Source organism: Zalophus californianus, chromosome 17 (assembly GCF_009762305.2).
Source record: "Zalophus californianus isolate mZalCal1 chromosome 17, mZalCal1.pri.v2, whole genome shotgun sequence".
NCBI lineage: Eukaryota > Metazoa > Chordata > Mammalia > Carnivora > Otariidae > Zalophus > Zalophus californianus.
In genome coordinates this window covers 49027118-49034500 of record NC_045611.1, presented here as the reverse complement: position 1 = coordinate 49034500, position 7383 = coordinate 49027118, and the positions used below count along the sequence as shown (strand labels likewise).

General features: G+C 40.2%; 1 pseudogene; it reads left to right on the top strand.

Moving 5' to 3' along the window:
* Positions 1-73: 73 nt before the first annotated feature.
* LOC113936386 lies at positions 74-2974 on the top strand (annotated as a pseudogene).
* The last annotated feature ends 4409 nt before the right edge of the window (positions 2975-7383 follow it).

Sequence of the window (7383 nt, the reverse complement as noted above, 5' to 3'; positions counted from 1 at the left end):
TGGCAAACTCGCCCCGCCCCGAAAAAGACCTGTGCCCGGGGACTTCTGGGAAATGTAGTCCATGGCGGGCAAATCCCCGGAAGCTGGGACCCTGGACCCTTAGACTGCTCCGAGCATGCAATTCGGCTACGCGTAGCAAAGGCGCTTTTTCCAAAGTCAACCTCGAGTTCGTTCTGGTCTTTGCTGCGGGGAGTAGGTCCCGGCTCGGCGAACCTCGCAGCTCAGTCATCTTTTATGTTGTTGTGAAACAACACCTCTGATGAATGGTTGTGGTCTTTGATGAATGCTTCTCAAGGAAGGCTGAGGAACGCATTCTGGACTCCAGAGGAGGTGGAGACGGGAAGGGGGCGGGGGGCGGAGGGCGGCGGGTGGTGGGGACGGGGGCGGTGACCAGGGACTTAGGCTTCAGTGAGGCGGAACATCTCAATTAAGGTCCGTGGGAATGAGCTAGGCCACGAGCTTATCTAGACTACAAGAGACTGGAGCAGGGTCTGGCAGTTGAACAGATGGGTGTGTCTTCCTCTGGGTGAGTTTGTGGGTCCAATTCGGTGAGTGGGACCTTGAGTGGAGTTGTTTACCTTCATGGGATAGTTTGTGCTAGTGTGAATCTTTGTTTCCTTAGGTGTAAGGCGGTTTGTGTTAGAAATTACATACCACTGTTGAAAAGCAACAATACGTGGTCATGGATTGATATTGTGATCATATGCAAAGATCTCTTTGGACTGAGAGACGAGATGTGTGACATTGTGTGTTAATATCAGTAACCGAGAACGACTTAATATCTGTGAGATTTTTTTTATAGACTTTTCTTTTGTGTGCATACTATGATGATTATGAAAGTGGATCACTGTCCAGCTGAGATCGAAAAACAGTGAGTTGTTAGTTTGATTATATGACTGCCAATCACTATATATGCCTGAATAATTGTGACTGTGTTAGGATAGTGAGTTTCATTATTTCCACAGTTTCATTATCTATAAAATAGTGTTATTACATCTTGGAGCATCACATTTGAGATGCAGAAAAATATTTGCAATTTATTTACCAAATGATTTTATGATATTTTATAATGAATCAATGCTGTTTATCGGAAAGAATGCAAATCAACATTTTAAAAGAAAGAAGAAATAGGGATGCCTGGGTGGCTCAGTCAGTTAAGTGTCTGCCTTCAGCTCAGGTCATGATCCCAGGGTCCTGGGATTGAGCCCCACATTGGGCTCCCTGCTCTGCGGGAGGCCTGCTTCTCCCTCTCCCACTCCCCCTGCTTGGGGAGTTCCCTCTCTCACTGTGTCTCTCTCTGTCAAATAAATAAATAATATCTTTAAAAAAAAACACCACTTGTCTTATTCAAAAAGTGATAATTACATTTTGTCATATTCTGAGTAAACAAATACCAGGATACCATTTCCTGAACAGTGCCTGATTCCTCTTTTGCAGTTGGCAATTTTGAAACTAAATATTTGTATTTCTTCTGACATTTCTGACACTTTTTCTTCAGACCTGAAATGGTAGATAAAAATATATGAAGAGCTAATGGATGTAGTATGAGGGAAGAAGATAAAATTCCTTGTCTATCACAATTTCAGAACAACCTACCAAATGTTCCGGGCGGGGGGAATGTTTTTTTTCTGACCTTTTTTTGTTGTTTCTCCTCCAAATGTCTCTCTTTTGTTTCAGCCTAACTGGCTTCATCACAGCTAAAAATCCGTGAATGCTTTCTGTGTCATAAAACACAGTTACATTGGTTTTGCTCATATCATTGCAGTAACAAATCTAGAAATGAAACATGCCCATCAAAAGTAGGATGGAATGAGAGACGATGGACTCTGAGAAACAAACGGAGGGTTCTAGAGGGGAGGGGGTGGGGGATGGGTTAGCCTGGTGATGGGTGTTAAAGAGGGCACGTTCTGCGTGGAGCACTGGGTGTTATACGCAAACAATGAATCATGGAACACTACATCCAAAACTAATGATGTAATGTATGGTGATTAACATAACATAATAAAGAAAAGGCTGGATAATTAAGTGTGGACTACTTTTACATTGGCATAGTACACAGCAGTGAAAGTTACTGACTCTAACATGATGAGCAAGAGCCATAGAAATATAGAGTGTGTTCCATTCATAAGATTTTAGAAAGAAGCAAAATAAATGATACTTTGTGCTTAAGTGGAAGATAATGGAAAACAAGGATATGGTAAATAAAATTCAGGAATGTGGTAAGTTCGGAGAGGAGGAAACATGAAAAGATAAGTTTGCAAGGGGATTCAAAGTTATCTCATGACCCCACTGGCTGCTCTGAACTGCCGTCTTTGCATTGTTCCCGTGTCCAGCTCCGGGTTCGCGGTAATCACCTCTGCCACACACCTCCTCCACCACCACAGACTCCGGCAGCTTCATCGCCAGAGCCCTCCAACTCTTGCTTGCTTTTTAATCCACTGCATTGGATCGCCGGTGTGCCAGGTCATGTCAGAGGTAGCCGTGGACACCAGCTCCGAGATTACCACCAAGGACTTAACAGAATTGTGGAGGACGCAGAGAATGGCAGAGATGCACCTGCTAATGGGAAAGCTCCTGAAGAAAATGGGGAGCAGGAGACCAACAAGGTGGATGAAGAAGAGGTAAAGGGGCAGGAGGAAGAGGAGGAAGAAGATGGAGAGGAAGATGGGGAGGCTTAGGCAGCTATGCACACAGGCAGCTGAAGATGATGAGGATGATGATGTCGACACCAAGAAACAAGACCTCTGAGGATGATTGGACAGCAAAAAAGAAAAAGTTAAACTTAACAACAACAAAGGCTACCATGATCTATTCACCCCGCCCACCCACTTCCCATCTCAGACTCTAAACGTGGTCACTTTCAGGGCGCCTGGGTGGCTCAGTCAACTGTCTGCCTTCAGCTCAGGTCATGATCCCAGGGTCCTGGAATCGAGCCCATATCAGGCTCCCTGCTCCGCGGGAAGCCTGCTTCTCCCTCTCCCACTCCCCCTGCTTGTGTTCCTGCTTTTGCTATCTCTTTCTCTGTCAAATAAATAAATAAAAAGTCTTAAAAAATAAATAAATAAACATGATCACTTTCAAGTGGAGAGTCCCACCTACCCACGCCCCATGTGGGCTGCGCCACCTACAGATGATACACTCACTCTACCCCCCCCACCCACAATCACAACAGGAGTCTGCAAACAGGGAAGAAGAAAAGAACCAACAATTCCAAGGCCCTGCTTTTTTTCTTAAAAGTATTTCAAAAGGGGAAATTTGTATTTTATATTTATATATTTTTACATACTGCTAGGGATCAACCATTTTTAGTGATCTCGGATGACCAAACTAGCCTTCTGAGCGTTCTCCACCCTACTTCTGACTTTACTTATGGTGTGACCATATTCATTATAATCTCAAAGAAGAAAATAAAACCTTGTAAAAAAAAAAAAAAGGCAAAACAAAAACAAAAAATCTTATTCTAAGCCCTCCACTAATTTTTTGGTGTGTATGTACTTAGCTGTACCATAAGTAGTTGGTTTCTATGAGATGGTTAAAAAGGCCAAAGGTAAAAGGTTTCCTTTTTTTCCTTTTTTGCCTATGAAGTTTCTGTTTATTTTCTTTGACCCGTTTGATGTATGTGTGGAACAATGCTGTCCAACAATAAACTGGAATTTTATTTTGCTGAGTTGTTCTAACAACAACAAAAATTATTTCATGTATTGTATTTCTTAAACTGGGTTATATTTACACAATTGTTTACTGTTATTTTGATATATTCCTCATCAGTTATAAGTATTAGTTTATCTGTGATGAAATTTAAAAAAATTAATATAAGAATTGAATATATAACTGTGTATTTATATAAATGTGACTGTATGAACATGGAGAAAGATGTGGGATATATACACCAGATTTTTTTTTAAAAGATTTTATTTATTTATTTGACAGAGAGACACAGCGAGAGAGGGAACACAAGCAGGGGGAGTGGGAGAGGGAGAGGCAGGCTTCCCACTGAGCAGGGAGCCCGATGTGGGGCTCAATCCCAGGACCCTGGGATCATGACCTGAACTGAAGGCAGACGCTTAATGACTGAGCCACACAGGCGTCCCTATACACCAGATTTTTAATATGTTCTACATTGGGGGACTGTAGGAACTTGTGAAGGTGTATGTACAAAGGAGAAACTGATAGGCAACCAATGAAGATCTTGTTAAAAGTATAAAATACATCTCTGTTATTTACATGTATATATGTTAAAAGATGGTTTAAAAAATACCAAGAATGGGCGCCTGGGTGGCTCAGTTGGTTAAGCGACTGCCTTCGGCTCAGGTCATGATCCTGGAGTCCCGGGATCGAGTCCCGCATCGGGCTCCCTGCTCAGCAGGGAGTCTGCTTCTCCCTCTGACCCTCTTCCTTCTCGTGCTTTCTATCTCTCATTCTCTCTCTCAAATAAATAAATAAAATCTTTAAAAAAAAAATACCAAGAATTATCACAAGATAGCAGGCTTTCAGGTGTTTTCACTTTATATTTTTATGTCCTGCTTGAATTTTTGACTTAAAGTCTATTTTGTCTGATTATGGCCACCCCTGCTTTCTTTTGGCTACCATTTGCATGGAATGTCTTTTTCCATACTTCACTTTCAGCCTATATGTGTCCTTAAATCTAAAGTGACTCTCTTATAGACAGCATATAGTTGGATTATGTTTATACATTCAGCCACTCTGTATATTTTGATTGGAGAGTTTAATGCATTTATATCTAAAATAATTATTGATAGGGAAGGACTTACTGTTAGCATTTTGTTAATTGTTTTCTATATTTCCTGTGTCTCTTTTCTCCCTCTTTTCCTCTCTTACTGTCTTCCTTTGTGCTTCAGTGATTTTTTTTTTTTGTAGTGTCATGCTTTGATTCCTTTCAAATTTTCTTTTGTGTATCTTCTATCAGTATTGCCTTTTGGTTATTGTGATGCTTACATAAAACATCTTGTGGTTATAACCATCCATATTAAGCTGACACTTACTTAATTTCAGTTGCATAGAAATACTCAACACTTTTACTTCTCTCCCCTCACATTTTATGTTATTGATGTCATGAATCGTGTCTTTTTATATTGTGCATCTATTAACATACTTTAGTAGTTACAGTTTCTTATATTTCTGTCTTTTAACTTCTATACCCAGAATTAAAAGTGATTTATGCACCACTGTTACACTTTTATAATATTCTGTATCTGTCTGTGTACTTAACAGTGAGCTTTATACTTTCATTTCCTTTTCCTTTTTTTAAAGTAATCTCTACACCCAATGAGGGGCTTGAACTCACAACCCCAAGATCAAGAATCACGTGCTCACCAACGGAGCCAGCGAGGCACACCTCATATGCTTTTCTATTACTATTTAGCATCCTTTCATTTCAACTCGAAAGATTCCCTTTAGCATTCCTTGTAAGGTGGATCTAGCAGTGATGAAGTCCCTCAGCTTTTGTTTTTCTGGGAAAGTTTTTATTTCTCCTTCATTTTTGAGGGATGCCTTTGCCAGATATATTAGTTCTTGATTGGCATTTTTTTCTTTCAGCATGTTGAATATATTATCCCACTCCCTTCTGGTCTGCAAAGCATCTGCTGAGAGTCTTATGGGGTTTTCCATATGCATGACAAGCTGCTTTTCTCTTGCTGCTTTCAAAATTCTCTTTTTCTTTGAGTTTTGACAATTTGATTATACAATTGACCCCTGAACAACATGGGTTTGAACTGTACAGGTCAACTTATACACAGATTTTTTTTTATAAATACACTACAGTACTGTCCATGTATTCTGTCTTCCTTATAATTTTTTAAAGATTTATTTATTTTAAAGAGGGTGCACAAGCAGGGGGAGAGGGAGAGAGAGAACACCAAGCAGACTCTCCGCTGAGGGCAGAGCCCAACATAGGGCTCAATCCCACCACCCCAAGACCATGACCTGAGCCAAAATCAAGAGTCAGATGCTCAACTGACTGAGCCACCCAGGAATTATAAACTCCTTATCATTTTCTTAATAACATTTTCTTTTCTCTAGTTTATTGTAAGAATATAGTACATAATATAGATAACATACAACATATGTATTAATCCACTGTTTATGTTATCAGTGATGCTTCTGGTCAATATGCTATTAAGTTTAAAGGAAAATCAAAAGTTATACATGAATTTTTTGACTGTATGTTGAAAAGATGGGATCAGTGCTCGCAATCCCCACATGGTTCAAGGCTCCACTATAATGTGTCTCAGTGTGGATTTCTCTGGATTTATCCTATTTGAATAGGGCTTCTTGAATCTGCTATCTATTTCCTTTCCCCAGCTTGGGGAGTTTTTAGCCATTATTTCTTTAAATAAGTTTTCTGCCCCCTTCTCTTTCCTTTTTTCTGGGTACTCCCATAATGCATATATTGGTCCACTTTAAGGTATCCGTAAGTCCCTTAGACTTTCTTCACTCTTTTTTCATTTTTCTTTTTATTCCTCTGAGTGGATAATTTTAAGTGATCTTTGAACTCATTGATTATTCTGCTTGATCAAGTCAGCTATTGAATCCCTCTCGTGAATTTTTCAGTTCAATTATTGTATTCTTTACTCCCAAAATTTCTGTTTGTTTTTTTTTTATAATTTCTGTCTCTTTGTTGATATCCTCATTTTGTGCATCATTTTCTTGAGCATGTAAAGCGTCTTTATGATGGTTATTTTGAATTATTTTTTAGGTAAGTCATATACTTCCACTACTTTAGGATCAATTTCTGGAGGCTTATTTTGCTCCTGTGTTTGAGCCATGCTTATTTCTTTATATGTGTCATAACTTTGTGTTAAGATCTATGCATTTCAAAAGACAACCACTTTTTCCAGTCTTTACGGACAGGCTTCATATAGAAGACCCTTGCCAATAAGCCTGGTAAGAGATTCTGGAGGTCTCTGAAACCTTTTTTTGGAGGGGTGCAACTTCTCTAGGGCTATGTGTGCAATTTCTCAATTAGAGAGGCTTGCCAGTTTCTTTTATAGGAGTGTATTACACACTCTGGTATATGTTTGTGGTACTGCAAATTGTCTGGTTCTATAGCAGCAAGCTATCCTCTCTCCCTTGTTCCCAATGGCCAGGAGGCATCCCAATTATGCTGGCTCCCCATTTGTGCCCTAAGGTAAGACAAATACCAGTCCGTCCAATCTTGCCCTGAGGTAGACAAATACCAATCCACCAAAGGCTGGATTGCATGGAGCTGGATGCATGCTCCACTTCTCTCCCTCCCTTCCAAGGGAGAAGCCTCAGGTTATGCTCCTCTGGATCAAACCAAAGCATACTGACTGCAGCAAGCTGTTCCGCACCTGTCTTCTTTGTTCTCAGCAGCCCTCAAGGATTCAAACTATGCTGGTTCTG